Genomic DNA, 17,300 nt, shown 5'->3' on the forward strand with positions numbered 1-17,300 from the left:
CACCTGAGAACAATGGCATAGTGGAAAGAATCACTCTCTCACAGAAATGTGCAGAAGTGTACTCCATGAAGCAGAGCTACCTGAGAAATACTAGGGAGAAGCTATAAACACCACTACCTACCTACAGAACATACTACCTACAAAGGGTGCAAGCAGCACACTATTTGAACTGTGGTACAACTGCAAGCCCAATGTATGACCTCTAGGAGTGTTTGGATCAAAAGCCTACACTTACATTCCAAAGGAAAAAAGGTCCAAAATGGATCTCAGAACAGAAGAAGGCATATTTATTGGATATGCGTTGGGATGCAAAGGATACCGGATCCTCAACCCAGAGACAGATATGGTGAAGATTGTATTGTCGAAGGCTTTCACGGCTGGAGAACGATGGTTGTTGTGGGTGACATCAGCCACCATTCCTGTATCACTGGGAACAGCGGGGCGCCCCTCCGCTTTTGCCTCCACGATCCACGATCCACGATCCACGATCCACGATCCACGGATCGGAAAGGGGAGATGATCGGTGTGGATCGTTAATTCGGGATCATTGCTGGCACCGATCCACGATCAGCTTGATCGGTAATTTTTTTTTTTAATCATGCCCACCTCTAATTGTGTCCTCTAATGAATAAAAAAATAAAGCTTGGAGTCCAGTTGAGTTCAATAACTACTTCTCATTGTACTGTAGCTATTGCAGAACAATGTTCAGCCTTCATTTGACAGAAATATGGTTTTGCATATTAAAGAAAATTATACATAATAGCTGATTCCCCCCACCCCCAAAATCATGATCAACTTCTCCTTCTTCCCATCTCTGTCATCAAAGTAAGACAGCCCAAGAGAGGAAGTAGTCAAAATTTCTCCAACTTGGTACGAAAAGGCCATTTCACACTCTGGCTTACCCAGGGTCACTTACTGAGCTCATGACAGTAGTGGGCTTCAAACCAGTAGAGTGCTGATTCACAGCCGAACCATTTAACAACTGTGCTACAGCAGCTCTTGAACATCTTGAAATAAATGTAATTTCTTAAAGCCAGTTTAGAGCCAGTTTGGTGTAGTGGTTAAGAGCAGCAGGACTCTAATCTGGAGAGCTGGGTTTGATTCCCCACTCCCCACTCCCCCACTTGAAGCCAGCTGGGTGACCTTGGGTCAGTCACAGCTTCTAGGAGCTCTCTCAGCCCTACCCACCTCACAGGGTGTTTTGTTGTGGGGATAATAATAACATACTTTGTAAACCGCTCTGAGTGGGTGTTAAGTCATCCTGGTGGTATATAAATGGAACGTTATTCTTATTTAAAAAGTGAAACCGGATTTCTAAGTTAGTTTCAAGTGGGTAGCAGTGTTGGTCTGTAATAGAAAAGCAAGGTTCAGATCCCATAGTACCTTAGAGACCAACTAGATTTCCAGGGTCAAAGCTCATACTCAGGAAAACTAGTTAGTCTCTAAGGTGCTACTGGACTCAAGGCTTTCTAAGAAATCTGAACAAATACACTATATACAACAAATACAGCAGATTATGGTGCAATTGAAGTTATACTATTACATCTGAGGTCAATTTCTTTATACTGCTCTAGAATAACCCACTAGAAGTTAGTTCTCAAAGCACTGCATTAGCACAAGAAGCTCATTAAAACAAATGAATCTCTTCATGGTAGAACTGTATGAGAATTTATTATTGCATGTGATAACTTACATTCATCTGGATCCTTCTACATTAACCCCCTCCCAAAAAAAAACCTATGAAGGGGGCCAAAGAACTTTAATACACTTAGGTATAAACACACACAGTCATAAAAATAGTGGGGGGAGGGGTGGGGAGAAATAATTACATTTACATCACAGTTACAGGGGTAGGTTTGAACTTGAAAAATATCTCCACTCGGCAAGAAATGCGACATGCCAGCAATCTACAGGTGCACATCATGTGAGCAAGTGAAAATGGGAGTCTCAAGGAGTGTGACAACAGCTGTGTCTCCATAATACATTTGGCTCCAGGGGTGTTCGTGCATCTGTTCTATACTTAGGACTTTATTACTGACAACTTTGATGGTGACACTTTAGCAGGTGATATGACACAGTACAATATTAAACGAAGCTCTTCAAGTATAAAAAAGTTACACAGCTTTACCAGAAAAGACTATTGGAAGTGCTTGGTTGGGAAAAAAAAGTAATATATTAGTTATTCTCTGAGGCTAGAAGCTGAGACTCATTCTTAAGGTGCTATCTACTTATATTGCCTTTATATCACTTTAGCCGTAATGGTTTCCCTCAAAGAATTGTATGGGCTATAATGTGGTGAGGTGCTGAGAATTCTGTTAGGGATCCTTAGCCCCGCCCCTCACAAAATGATAATTCCTATCCTTACCTGCAAGGACTGGGATTTTAGAAAATTGCTTTATGTCCGTAGTGTGAATAAGAGAGTTGAAGGTGGTATGATAGGAGATCTTGTTTCCTTAGCTGTGTGCACTTATTTCTGTTGACTTGCTCTCATCTCTCAAATAGATTTTTGAAATCCTACCCAAACCTGCAAAATCTGTACACACACACACACACACACAAAAAAATAGTATATGAGTGTATCACAAGCAGCAATCCCTCCATCATAACAGCTTCAGTTGTAGAAAAACACTGCTTAGTGTCTAGCTCCTTCGGCTTTAAATTTTTACAGCCTTGTAGAAGCCACTGTGGAAGACCAAACTACTACTGTATGTTAAAAAGAACAAGTAACTTTGGGACAATAACTTATGAAGAGCAGCTTTAGAGTGTAACAGACCTATATTGTTACCATAAACATATATGTTACATCAGAGGTCCTCGGCGTGCTCCCCATGGGCCCCAGAGTGTCTGCCAACACCTTTCCTGGTGCCACCAGGTGTTTTTAGAAAGTGGATGGGGCCAGGTGGGGCTCTGGCCTAGCAGGGTTTCTGATTGGCTACTGAAGATCACACTGGCTATGCAGATTTTAAAAAGTTGCTTCAGCAGCTGCTGCCACCAGCACAACATTCTACAAGCTGTATCCTAAAAAAAATAACAGGCTGCTTAATTCAACAGAATTTGAACCAACAGATCAGAGGGAGAGCAATACACTTAATACAGAGGCCTTCGGACAAAGCCAAATGCTGAAGCCTTTTAAAGTGACATGATGTGCCTTAAATAAATTAGGGGGCTATGGTACTCTTTTTTGTTGCTTCACTTCATGCTTTTGGCAAACTCCTCTCCCTTCTTGATTGAACCTTTTAGCTTCTAAATTGCCACAGCCACCATGTCCTCTTGCCAATAACCAAGATCTTCTTGGTGCCATTTTTCCCTAGTAGCAGCAGCATGGAGAAGTACATGCACTCCATTTCCTCTGGTAGGACAAAAGAACATTCAATAACTTCTTCCTTCCTATTAATGGCATCAAGAATGGCGTGCCAGCCTATGCCAGAGAGAGGGTAGCAGAGCCTGCACCTGCCCTTGCTTTGATAACTTCCATCCCTTCCTCCTGAATCCGCCATATGAGTGGCACCAGCTGGTCCAGAGGGAACTCCACGTTGAGGGTGCCCTGAGATATGAGCAGGATGATGGTCTTGCCTGCATGACCTCCGAACACTGGGACGTTTACACAGGCCGGATCCAAGCCCTTCAGCTCAGCCTCAAAGGTATTTGCTTGGACAATGTCCAATGTTGTGACACTGAAAATTCTTTTAGTATTGTACACTCCATGCTTCTTAAAAACCTCTGAACTAATTGGAATGCTGGAGTTTGGAATGCTGGACTGGATTTGCAATAACACAGATCATAGCTTCAGGGCAGTGCTTGGCACAGGCTGCTGCCAAATTAGCTACAACAGTGGCATTCGTATTGAAAAGGTCGTCACAGAACATGCCTGGTTTTTTTAGGAACTCCAGCTTAAATCATGACAACTTCACAGCCCTTCATTCTGGCAACTGTTCAGGTCCCAGAAAATCTGCTCTTGTTTCAATGTGGCTGAGGTCCGCTGCAATAGCAGGGGTGTGGGCAATATCATAGAGGCTGAAGTGGCTGATCAAGGGGCTGTTCTTTAGCAAGAGAGAGGGGGGCTGGCAAATCCCACCCGAGATGCCAAGTAGAGCCACCTTAGCATTGTTCTGCAAGGAGGTAGCAGGCAAGCCCCCTGAGAAGGGTGGCAGAGGCAGAGCGGGTGAGGTGGGCAAACATGACAGGACCGGGCAACGCACTCACAGCTTCTTCTGCTTGGATGACCTCCAGGCAAAGAGGGCATGGCTAGCTAGGAGACTTGCACAAAGGCTTGTGAGAACTTCCTACACACTGTACGTATGCAAGAAAATACATTTAAGCAATATGTTCATTTTAAAAGGCATCCTGTTAATCAGAACTTCTGCCTAAAATGTTGAAGAGTTTACTATTGGAGCTCTGCCTGATCCCATTGTCTGACATTTTTTGGTTGGGTCCACCTCCTGTAGCAGCCAATGTGTAGTTGTGCTCACCACCTTGCATCAGGATTTCAAAGGTGCCCACAGGTTCAAAAAAGTTGGGGGGCCCTGGCTTACATGTTGATGTTTTAAGGGCTCATTATTTCTGTAACCCATTCAGTCCTCCCAGTTATATTAATTTATTGAGATGTACGCCCAGCATTTAAGCTTTTTTCCTTCAAGAGGTACACTTGGACAGGTTTTCAACATGCAGATTCTTACCCCTCAATCTGAAGGGGCACAGAAAATTCTCTTCCACATGTCAATCAGCCTAACAGCCAATACATAGGTCCTCTTGGAATTACAGCATCTCCAGACTCCAAAGATCATTTCCTGTAGAGGGGATGGCAGCTTTTGAAGGCAGACTCTACATCATCATATTCCTGCTGAGCTTTTTCCACACACTCCACTTTCCCGAGAACTGGGGTTGCTATGTGCACTCCAGTAGCCAGCAGAAGAAAGAAAAAAAATATTTAAATCACCACAAGTCATAGCATGATGTCACTTCTGGGTTTGTCTGGAAGTAAAATCATGCTGCCACTGAAGATTGTGCATCCCATGTCTGCCCCCCTGTCTCCTGCTAGTTGCCAGTCTGGGCCTAGCAACCCCACCAGTGGGGATGTACTAAAAGGAATGACAGGATTGTCCATTGAAAATAATGGAAGAGGCTTGAAGGGCCATTGGAAATAATGGGAACCAGGAATGCCCATTTACTTGCATGGGCTCCATTATAGCCAAAAAAAGTTGCAAAGAAAATGTGGAATGGATTTTGAAAAAAGGTCTCGGGGCCCAGATAGACTATTCAGGGACTGGAATGACAGGCCCCTCAGTGGAATGGCAGACCCTGGCTGTATCAAAGGGCTCTAGGACTGGAATGACAGGCCCCTAACTGGAATGATAGCCCCTGGCTGTATCAGAAGGACACTGGGACTGGAATGGCAGGCCTCTAACTGGAATGACAGCCCCGGTGAGACAGAAGGGCTCTGGGACTGGAATGACAGGCCGCTAACTGGAATGGCAGACCCTGGCTATATCAGAAGGACTCTGTGACTGGAATGACAGGCCCCTGACTGGAATGACAGACCCTGCATGTGACAGAAGGGTTCTAGGACTAGAATGAAAGCCGCCTAACTGGAATGACGGCCCCTGGGTGTGACAGAAGGGCTCTGGGACTGGAATGACAGCCCCAGGGTGTGACAGAAGGGCTCTAGGACTGGAATGACAGGCCCCTTAGTGGAATGACAGCCCCAGGGTGTGACAGAATGGCTCTGAGACTTGAATGACAGACCCCTGAGTAGAATGAAAGTAGCGAGGTGTATCAGAAGGGCTCTGGGACTGGAATGACAAGGCCCTGAGTGGAATGATGGCCCCCGAGTGTGACAGAAGAGCTCTGGGATTGGGATGAGTGGGGTGATGGACCCTAGGTGTAGCAGCATGGCTCTTGGACTGGAATGACAGGCCCCTCAGGGGAATGACGGCCCTGGGTGTGACAGAAGGGTTCTGGGACTGAAATAACAGGACCCTGAATAGAATGACAGCCCCTGGGTATGATAGAAGGGGTCTGGGACTGGAAAGACAGGCCCCCTCAGTAGAATGAAGGCACCTGGGTGTGACAGAAGAGCTCTGGGATGGGACTGAGAGGCTGTTGAGTGGAATGACGCCCATTGGGTGTGATGGAAGTGCTCTGGGACTGGAATGAAAGGTCCCTTAGTAGAATGACAGGTGCTGGGTGTATCAGAAGGGTTCTGGAACTGGGATGAGAGGCCCCTGATTGGAATGACTTCCCCTGGGTGTATCAGACAGGCTCTCGGACTGGAATGACAGGCCTCTAACTGGAATGACAGCTCCTGTGTGTATCAGAAGTGCTCTGAGACTGGAATGACAGGCTGCAGAGGGACAGGGTAAAAGCCGGAACGAGACAGAACAGGCCGGAACGGGCACTAAAGAAATGCCAGTGCCACAAAAAAGAGGGGGATGTGTTAGAGACACTCCAGAATAATATTTTAGAAATGAAAACTCTGGACTGGCACCCTTCAATTAACCCGTTCCATGCCAAAAAGCTCCCGGAACAGCACAAAACAGCTCAGAACGGGCACTAAAGAAACGCCAGTGCCACAAAAAACAGTGGGATGTGTTAGAGACACTCGAGAACAATATTTTAGAAATGAAAACTCTGGACTGGCACCCTTCAATTAACCCGTTCCATGCCAAAAAGCTCCCGGAACAGCACAAAACAGCCCGGAACGGGCACTAAAGAAACGCCAGTGCTACAAAAAACAGTGGGATGTGTTAGAGACACTCCAGAACAATATTTTAGAAATGAAAACTCTGGACTGGCACCCTTCAATTAACCCTTTCTATGCCAATATGCTCATGGAACAGCACAAAACAGACTGCAGTTTTCTGCAGACTCGGGACTGAAAGCACACCCAGACCATGTTTTTCGCTTCCCTCCACCCCAACAATTATCTGTTGGTAGCCTGGGACTTAGCCTCAGGCGAAGAGGAGTTACCTGGCTGGATGCTCCAAGTAACAATCAAAAAATATTTTTTCAGTTATTTATTTGTTTATTTATTTGAAAAAAAATTAAGAGATGTCCGATTAATATATATAATAAACCAAAAAAAGGAATCCACTTTAAGGATTGCTTCCCATAGACCAATTCAGTTAGAGGGTCAAAATGAAGGTGAGTGCAAAAATAATGCGAAGGGTGTGTGTGTTTGTACAGTGAACAGTGGATTAATGTGAACAAATCAGTGATGCAAAAATTTGTGACAGCTTGGTTGGAAAGCTGCATGAAGTATTGGTATCTGAAGAGGGTTTTGACTAAAGTGTCAGCAGGTGCTTGGAGAGACGGTTCAAGCATACAGGAGGGAACAGCAGAGCTGATTTGAAGAGAAGGAGACTGGGTAAGGTTGCAACCTCCAGATAGAGCCTGGAGTTCTCCTGGAATTACAGCTGATCTCCAGATAAGAGAGATCAACTCCCCTGGAATAGCTGCTTTGGAGGGAGGACTCTATGACATTATATGCCACCGATTGTAGGGCAGGCGGGGCGGGGGGCGTCGGGGGGAGCGGCACAGCCGCGACCCCCGGGGGCCCGGCTGTCTTGGTCTTGGTCTTGGTCTTGGTCTTGGGGGGGTAAATCAATGTCTTCGTCTTCGCTAACAATTACAGAACATGTATCTGAGACTGTTCACTATTTTTAATTGGCTGTCAAAGATAAAGCACCAGTTATACACCATACTAGAAAAAGAACTACAGTGATGTTCATACAGCGTTATTTAGAATGCATATGTTTCACGAAGTATGTGTTCTAAACCATAATCAGCAGTCTACTGGTTTGAATCCCACTACTGACATGAGCTCAGTAGGCGGCCTTGGGTCAGCCACTCCTCTCAGCCCCAGCTCCATTGTGGGGATAAGAATAACACTAACTTGTTCACTGCTCTGGGTGAGGCACTAATATGTGTAGAAGAGCGGTATATAAGCACAGTTATTATTATTATTTATATTTCCATGACACCATCCCTTGACCTGTGAAATTAAGTATTTTGATAAATATGAAAGTGATACAAAATATAAATGCATTGCATAATGTGTGAGTGTACATATACAAACTTTAAAAAATGTATTGGATAATACCGCAAAGCATGATTACTGAGAAAGCTGCTTTCACTGCTTTTAGTGTGGAGAGCTGCTTGTAGATCAAAACAACGTGGCGAGCTGTCTTCATGCAGAGTGCACTTGATTCTTTTGGCTTTCAATTCTGCTTTCGTTCAGCATGGGTAAATCAATGTGTCAGCAGTAAACATTTGTATCACTCCTCTCTGAATGACCTTTTAAATATTACTGCCTATCGTGTCAAAGCAATTAAAATTAACAATACAGTTACTAAGCTGCTAAGATCAATTAATGGCTCTTAGGCTTTATCTATTGATCTAGTGACATCTTCAAAACCCACTGGTAACAGACTATACATACTTCTCTTCTATCCACAATATATACACAAGGATTGATTACATATTCTTATCTTCTAAATTACATATTTAAATGACATTCTTATCTCCTTAATTAATTAGTCAAACTCTTACATCAAGGATTGGTGACAAGTTGTGGACAGACTATGCTTGGACAGAATGTACACTGAGAATAAATGACATCAAACAAATTGGAAACTAAATAAATCACTTTTATTTAACAAATAAATTTCTTCTGAAGTCTCTTTAGAAATTAAACAATAGAAACAAACTATGTGGCATTCCTCAAATCCACGTGTAGGATGCTATGGAAGTGGTACTTAGAGGGAAATTAATCTCCGTTGCCTCCTGTCATGAAGAGCAAAAAGAAAACATTAGAAATGAAATGATATCTAGAATAAGAAAACTAGAAGATGAACACAAAAAAGGCCACCCAATCTATAAACTTGCTTGCATGAAAATTAGAGGAAAAAAACTCCTCACATTCTATACAAGCTATTAAAGGCACCCAGGAAAAACTCAAACTAATTCTGTAAAATTAGCCGATGTATTTGCTGAATACTACCAAACCATTTGTTCATCAGACAATCCTGACACTAATCATATATTAAATTATTTATCATCACAGGAAATTTGGAAAAAAACCTCACAAGAACATAAACAATATCTGGACCAACCAGTCACAACAGAAGATGTTACAGTCACTATCAAATCCTAGAAAAAAATAACAAAGCTTCAGACAGGGATGGATTCCCTGCCAAATTTTTACAAAAAAATACATTCACCTACTTTCAACTCCACTAACTGCCACATGCAACTCTGTTATGTTAGGAGGTAGCATCCCTCTATCTTGGTCAGAGGCTGAAATAGTCACTCCAAAAAAGGACAACCATATTACAAATACTAAATCTTCTCAACCAATACCCTTACTGAATCAAGACCAAAAGATCTTTACAAGCATATTTGCCAAAACATTGTCTAAATTTAAATAACCAACTACATTTACCTTGACCAGACAATACACGTAACACTTTAACTATAATTAATTTCTGTGAAGCATACAAAACCCCTGCATTACTTCTGGCCTTTGATATAGAGAAGGCATTTGATTAAGTGGAAATACCATATCTAAAACTTTTACTTCAAGAAATGGGTTTTGGCGACCAATTCTAAAATGCCATTAATGCTCTTTATCTTTCTCCAAAAGCTACAGTTAGGACTAACAATGTACATTCAATAGATATCCATATAGCAAGGGGAACTAGACAAGGCTGTCCCCTTTCCCCATTTCTGTTTGCCATAACTATAGACAGGGCCAATGCTACCATTAGACCAACTAGGCAGCCGCCTTGGGCACAGACCTCAAGAGGGGCATAGTTTTAAACAGATTACTTTCTTGAAAAAAATGCAACTGAGAAAACCTATTGAGCACCCCCTAAATGGTCCTGTCCACAGACATCAAGCAGCTCAAAAGCTCACCGTAACTTTTTAATTTATTTATTTATTTATTTATTTATTTGATGTATACCCTGCCCTCCTCACAGATGGGCTAAGGGTGGCTAACAACATTAAAAAATACATTAAAATCACAGAAACATAAAATCAATCATATTTTTTTAAAAATAATTAAAATAGTCCAGGAGCAGGCTATTTAAACAAATATTGGGAGTCCGTATACAGGCATGGCAGATGGCTGAGGGCAGCTCCGGAAGAAATGGTGGTCTTAGATGGAAGAAGAAGGACACTCGCTGGCACTCAGCCAAAGGCCCAGCAGAACATCTCCGTTTTACATGCCCTGCAAAACTGTAACAGGTCCCACAGGGCCCAGATCTCCAGCGGGAGAGCATTCCACCAGGCCAGGGCCAGGGCAGAAAAAGCCCTCGCCCTGGTTGAGGCCAGATGGATGTCCTTTGGGCCAGGGACCACCAGGAGTTGCTTGTCTGCAGAGCGCAACACCCTGCAGGGGACATAATGGAAGAGGCAGTCCCGCAGGTATGGAGGTCCCAGTCCATGAAGGGCTTTAAATACCAAGGTTAACACCTTGAACCAGATCTGGAACTCCACTGGAAGCCAGTGCAGCTGGCACAGCACATGATGAATGTGCACTTGGATGGGCGTTCCGGTAAGGATGCGTGCCGCTGCATTCTGGATCAGCTGTAACTTCTGGGTCAGACCCAAGGGCAGTCCAGGATAGAGTGAGTTGCAGTAGTCTAGCCTGGAGGTGACCGTTGCATGGATTACTGTGGCCAGGTCCTGTGGTGAAAGATAGGGCACCAGTTGCCTGCCCTGTCGAAGATGAAAAAAGGCAGACCTGGCAACAGTCATGACCTGGGCCTCCATTGAAAGTGTAGCATCCAAGGTCACACCCAGACTCCTCACCATCAGGGAAGGTTTCAATTGTACCCCATCAACAGCTGGGAGCCGGTTCCCAGCTCGATTGCCCCATGATCCAGACACAGAACCTCTGTCTTCAGGGGATTCAATTTCAGGCGACTCTGATGTAACCATACCGTCACAGCCTCAAGACCCTTGACCAAGGAATCCAAAGCAAGATCGGACTGGCCATCTGTAATGATTCCAAGTAAATGTGTGCATGTATCTTTAAATGCTTGATGAGATAGGTGAAGAGTGGGGGGTGAAGGAGATGGATGAGTGAGTGATATGTGTCAGGCTATGGCATTCCAGACTTGATAGTCTGTTTCACTCCCTTCTGCAAGAAGACGAGGTCTTTTGATTTCAAAAGGTTTATTGTGAAAGACAGCATTCAAGCCCAGATGTGCATATTCCAGGATTAGAGATCCTGGCCGAACAAAGCGTTGCTAGGAATGAATCATAGAGCAAAGGTTGTTACATTTCACACTCCCGGAGCCCAGCCTCCCCCCCCGAGTTCATACAGCAAAACTTCTCAGAGGTGTGCTGAGCTGGCCAAGGTCGAAACAACAGATAAGACAGGATCCTTTCCCATGGAATCGGCTCCTTGCAGGTGTTGCCTGGAGGGAAAGAAGTCTAAACACTACACGATTAAATATGGCGTTACTTAGGTTAAAACAGTTTCTGACAATATGATTGGTTGAGGACTGAGAGGGTGGGTGGAGTGAATGCAGTTTGAGACTGAGAGTAGAGAGAAAATTTTTAGTCAGAAGAAAGCAGGCTAGCTGTGTGCTCCTGAATATGTTGAAGTGTTTATGAGAGAAATATAACCTGTGTGGAACCTGAACTGAGCATGTTTGTGAAAGGACACTCAGTCAGGGAAAGAGAGGCCAGCTGTGTGAATGAGAGTAAATTAAGTAACTTTAAGAACCGAGAACTACGTTTATGAAACCGATACGCTTCTCGAATAAATAAAAGCTTATTTTTGTTTTGCTATATCCCAGTGTAGCTGTCATTGCTATATCCCATTCCTATCTTCAGGGCCACATAGAACCACGAAGGAGCCTGACGCTTAGGAACGTTACCAAAGGGAAAATTTAAATAAAATATCTTGGAATAAAATATTCCGGGTGGCAGCAGACTACCCAGAGGGTTAAGGGATAGATTAAAAGAAAAATCTACCCTAAAGAAAGTAAAGGTCATAACACCATCCATCAGCAGCTAGAGCTGAGTGTCATCCGCATACCAGTGACAACCTAGCCCAAAGCTGCGGGCTAACGGGGAAAGGGGGCACATATAGATGTTAAATAGCATCGGGGAAAGAATCGCCCCCTGAGGGATGCCACATACCAAAGAATGGTAAGCAGACATCTGTTCCCTGAGTGCCACCCTCTGTCCTAGATTGTGAAGGAAGGAGTTCAGCCATTGCAGGGCTGTTCCACGAATCCCCACATCGGCAAGGCAATGGGTCAGAAGATTATGATTGACCATGTCAAATGCTGCTGTAAGATCTAAAAGTATCAGCAGTGCCGACCCACTCCGGTCCAGGTGTCGCCGCAGATCATCTGTGAGGGCAACCAGAGCCGTCTCTGTACCATGGCCAGGCCTGAAGCTGGACTGGAATGGATCCAGGATAGAGGCATCACCCAGGTATACCTGCAGCTGTTCTGCTACCGCCCTCTCAATTACTCAAAGTTATCTCAGAAGTCTCAGTCAACTTGAGAGGAACAATCCTTAGTGAAACTACTCCTTTTTAGCTCTCCAGAGAGCCAGCTAAAAAGAAGAAAGCAAACAAATTAAGTAACTGCAGACAAAAGTATCTCCTTTTCAAGTACAACACAATTCTCTCTCTCATTGTCTCACAGCAAACATGAGAAGGGGGTGGGAGTAGAAGACACTCTGTTGTGCCAGCCAGGAAAAAGGTGGGGAAATAGCTTCCAATGCTAGAAAAAGAAACTTTTCAGCAACTTGAGGAAGCCAAGCAAGAAGTGAGAAGGAAAACAAAAGGGAAAAGGTGGGAAACTGCCTCCAGAGCTAAGAAAAAAACCCACTTCTTAGAGCAAACTGTATCCCAGCAACACCAAGAGAAGAGGCAGAGTGGAAAACACTAAAATCTTCACAGCTATTCTGCTGTGTCTGGAAAGAAATGGGCAGAAAGTCAGCTTCATGGCTGCAATAAAAGCGAGGAAAGTAGGGAAATTCTGCTGTAGCAATGCGCATAGCATACTTGCTGCAGAGGAACAAGTGCAGGGAAAAATACCTCTGCACTAGAACCTACAACTATATAGCCAAGCTTTTAAGGTTTCCTCAAAATCTGAAAATCCTTTAAAGAGTTATGATGACCTCGTCCAATCCTTAAGGCCACTTTTGGTAGGTGCTCGAGAGGGAAAACTGGTCAAGACCAATTTGTCATCTAAACCTTGGTTTGATCAAAGCTGTATTTGTGCTAAAAATGCTTTAATCTATGCCTATAAGCTAGCACTGAGAGCTGATGAAAAGACCAGACAAGATGCATATCATTCTCTTTCATTTTTAAAAAAGAAGTATAAATCACTGGTTGCCCGCTGTAAGAAAGAACATACCAGAAAACTGTGGGCCAATATAACTGAAGCAGCTACGAGCAAAAACTCAGTGGTGTTCTGGAAACTAGTGTCAAACCGCGCCTCCACAGCCGCCTCCCCCTTGGCTTCTGCTATCCCCCCAGATAAATGGACTTCTTTTTTCCAAAAAAATGTATGATGATCCTATTCAACCCCCTCCTGCCCTAACAATAGAAAATCTGGCCAAATGCCCCCCAGTTCATGCCGAAGAGGTAAAAGCTTATATTAGCCAGTTAAAGAATGCAAAAGCCCCTGGGCTTGATGGAATATCTCCAGAATTACTAAAAACAAATAAGGACTGGTGGGAAACTTTCCTAGCCTCCCTATTTACTTATATTGATGAAACCGGCTACATCCCCAATGATTGGGGAATGGCTATAGTAGTCCCCTTCCATAAGAAGGGAAAGAAGGAGGATCCATCCAATTATAGACCAATCAGCTTACTAAGCATTGTAAGCAAGTTGTCTACAAAACATCTGCTGAAGAAATTTTTAGACTGGCTAGAACAGGAGGATATAATTGCTGATGAGCAAGCTGGGTTTAGAGCTGGCAGGTCAACAATAGATCACTGCCTAGTAATGCAACACCTTGTAGAGAAATACGCTACAGGAGACCAAGCATCACTTTACCGGGCATTTGTTGATTTAAAAGCAGCTTTTGACACAGTCTCTAGAAATAGACTTTGGAGGAAACTGCAGGCCTCCTCTATTGATAGGCGACTGCTGTCCCTTTTGGGGGCTATGCACAAGCAAACTGCCCTGAGTAAGGTGCAGCCGAATTGGGCATTTGACTGACCCCATTCAAACTTACAGGCAGGTGTGCCTTCTAGCCCCCTTTCTGTTTATCTTCTACATCAACAATTTGGTAAACCTTTTGAATGACCCTGGATTGCACCCTCCCAAATTAGCAAATAGGCACATTCACGTACTGCTCTATGCAGATGATGCTGTATTACTTTCTCGGACCCCCATAGGGCTGAAACGAGCCCAAAAAAAATTCTCCCAATTCTGTGATACTGAACACCTTCTAACTAATTACCAAAAAACTAAGATCCTGGCTTTCGGTAAAAATCCAAAGATCAGACGATGGGAGCTTCAGGGGCATCAGTTAGAACAACTTACCAGCTTCAAATATTTGGGTGTAGTTTTGCAAGCCTCAGGTACCAAAACAACACATAGCAGCTTCATTGCTGATGTGGGAGAAAAAACAGCACACGGTATACTGAAATTCTATCGATCACAAGGGGGGCAGTATGTACCGGCTGCACTCAGTTTGTTTAAAGCCAAACCATTGGCCCAATTAGTATACGGATCATTCTTGGGGCTGCCATCCTCCTCTTTCTCTCAACTTGAGAGAGTGCACTCCAAATTCCTTAGAACTCTATTACAAGTGCCCAAATGCATGCCTAACTCATGGGTTAGACTGGAAACAGGAATGTTAAGGGTAGAGGCCAGAATCACCATCCTTTCAATTTTCAAATGGCTGTCAGGACGTCTAAACCCGCAAGGTCTGCTCCCTCTGTTATTCCAAGACAATCTAATTGGCAAAAGGCGACTCTGAAATCCCTGGGAAAATTGGGTCTTCCCCCTCAAAGTTTGCTAGTCATGGGGTTAGACCGAGCAAAATCACTCATTAAGCAGAGAGTGACAGACATTGAAAGACAAACATTTTCTTAGAGCACCAGGTTTTATTTCTTCAGATACTACTAAATATATTGCCGCTCCTGCAGCCTATTTTTACTTTCTTGAATCCAGTAACTCCAGAAGGGCATTTGCTTTAGCTAGAAGTTCAACTCTACCCTCTGCCGTTCTGGAAGGAAAGTTTAAAGCTGTCCATTACTCTCTTAGGCTTTGCTCCTATCCCCTAAGAGAAATTGACTCAATGGAGCACATCTTCTTCAACTGCCCAAGTCATAGTAAAATTAGAGCGGAAACCATCAGTCCATTAGTAGAAAGATTCCCTGGAAGTTCAAATAAAATCAAACTTGATTATCTTTTGTCTGATCGGAATCACCAGACACCATGTCAAGTAGCAAGATTCTGTGCCCAGGTCTACAAGCAACGTAAATCACATAAGGCAGCTTAAACAACTAATTTATGATGATCTTATTTTTTTACTCTTATATTTATTCATCGTTCTTCCCCGGTATCCAGTCTCAACTGCTTTTAAACTGATTTGCAAATGGTTTTATATGTACTGGTCGCAGACTGTAATAATAAACTTGACTTGACTACCTCTGCACTAAGAACAGCAGAAATACCTGAACCTACTTCATGGGGTGAATTATCCTAGCTACCACCAGAAGAAGCTGAGAAATGGAGAAAAGCGGAGGGTGTGGTGTCGGTGTTGAAGAGAATGATAGCACTTTGAAAGAGCTCCGTCTCTCCCATGCCTGAAATTTAAAATTTATGTTGAAAAGGTAAAGTAAAAATATTTACCCTTCCAACGTAAAGATACGCTAAGAGATCCAAAAGGCAGATTCATATTTATTAAAGGCACTACAGAAAACCAAACTTACACATTTGGCTCAATTTATGCCCCAAACCAAGACAGCCTAATGAAATTCTAAAACAAAGTTCATTAGAATACACATGTATCACTTAGTATAATTTGCTCTAAACCATATTTTCATGACAAACCCACAGAAACAGCAGCAACATAATCTAAGAGTATAATGGAGAGCAACAAATAGAAACGGAAGGATTAAACGTATCCTGCTCACTAGGTTGGAGGCAGTTCTGACGACAACAGGGCCAACAACAAAGATTCTCAGGTCAAACTCCATGGTCAAGTAACAGATTCCAAAATCAAAGACTGTGACCCACCAAGGCTCAGGCAGCCAGAACCGAAGAGCTCACCAACAGCCAAGTCCAGAATACCACAATTGTGACTAGCTAATCCCATGCTAGCTGCGGCCTTATAAAGGGAGTTTCTCCTACAGGTGAGGCTGGGTTCATTAAGCTTCTTTCTCCAAGCTGGCTCATCTCTGCTACTCAGGAGGAGTAGATCAGATCCTGTACTGGCTCTCCTGACATTTCCTCAGCAGGGGGAAGGCTGTGGGCTGCCAGGCATGCGCGCCTGTGCTTGGTCCATGCCTCTGCCCTTACCCTCAGCCTTCGCTGCTCCTGGGGTTCTTTGGGAGACAGTGGCAGTTCTGGCAGCAGGCAGGTCCATGCTAAGGCCGCCTGGCTTGATGACACTGTGGTTGCCAACCCTCCTGGAGATCCCCACAAATTATAACTGATCTCCAAATGACAGGTTTTAACATTCTCCGAAACATGGAGGCTTCTTAGGCTGGCCTATGTGGAATTATACCCCACATAGATACTACCTGACAATTGATGCCAACCCACCTAGAGAACCCTGAGAGTTACAAATTATACCCCACTGAGGACCCTCCATATTATGATTGCCGTACCTGGAGATCTCCTTCCATTTCAGCTGAACTCCATATGTCCTATTTTACCTAAATTGGAGACAATGGTGGTATTGGGTATTGGCAACTGGGTGTCTGAAGCACCTCCTTACAGTAGTTGCCAACTTGGGGTTTCAGGGAGCTTATATTTTCACCACTTCCTTATTCAAAGCCAAGTCTAATATAGGGTGTGTCACGGGCTGGGCCAGCCCAAGCAGGGTGGTTCAAGTCCAAACCTTAAGGCCAAAGTCAAAGGGAAGTTCCAAAAGCAAAAGCCAAGTCAAACCTGTGGTCAGAGCACAAGATAAAGCCAGGACTGAGTCCAGAGTCCAAAAGCAAGGTCAGGCACAGTCCAAGGTCAGTCACCGATAATGTCAGGTCCAAAAGCAGGCATGGGCAAGGTTCACAAAACATGGAGCAGTTGCAGACAGTAGACACGTTGCTTCCACACCCAGCAGTTCCTCCAGACTGGCTCTTATAGC

At 43.9% G+C, this 17,300-nt stretch overlaps 1 pseudogene; it reads right to left on the minus strand.

Moving 5' to 3' along the window:
* Positions 1–3,189: 3,189 nt before the first annotated feature.
* LOC129335003 (malate dehydrogenase, mitochondrial-like) lies at positions 3,190–4,179 on the minus strand (annotated as a pseudogene).
* Positions 4,180–17,300: the final 13,121 nt, after the last annotated feature.

The sequence above is a fragment of the Eublepharis macularius genome, chromosome 8 (genome assembly GCF_028583425.1).
Source record: "Eublepharis macularius isolate TG4126 chromosome 8, MPM_Emac_v1.0, whole genome shotgun sequence".
Classification (NCBI taxonomy): domain Eukaryota; kingdom Metazoa; phylum Chordata; class Lepidosauria; order Squamata; family Eublepharidae; genus Eublepharis; species Eublepharis macularius.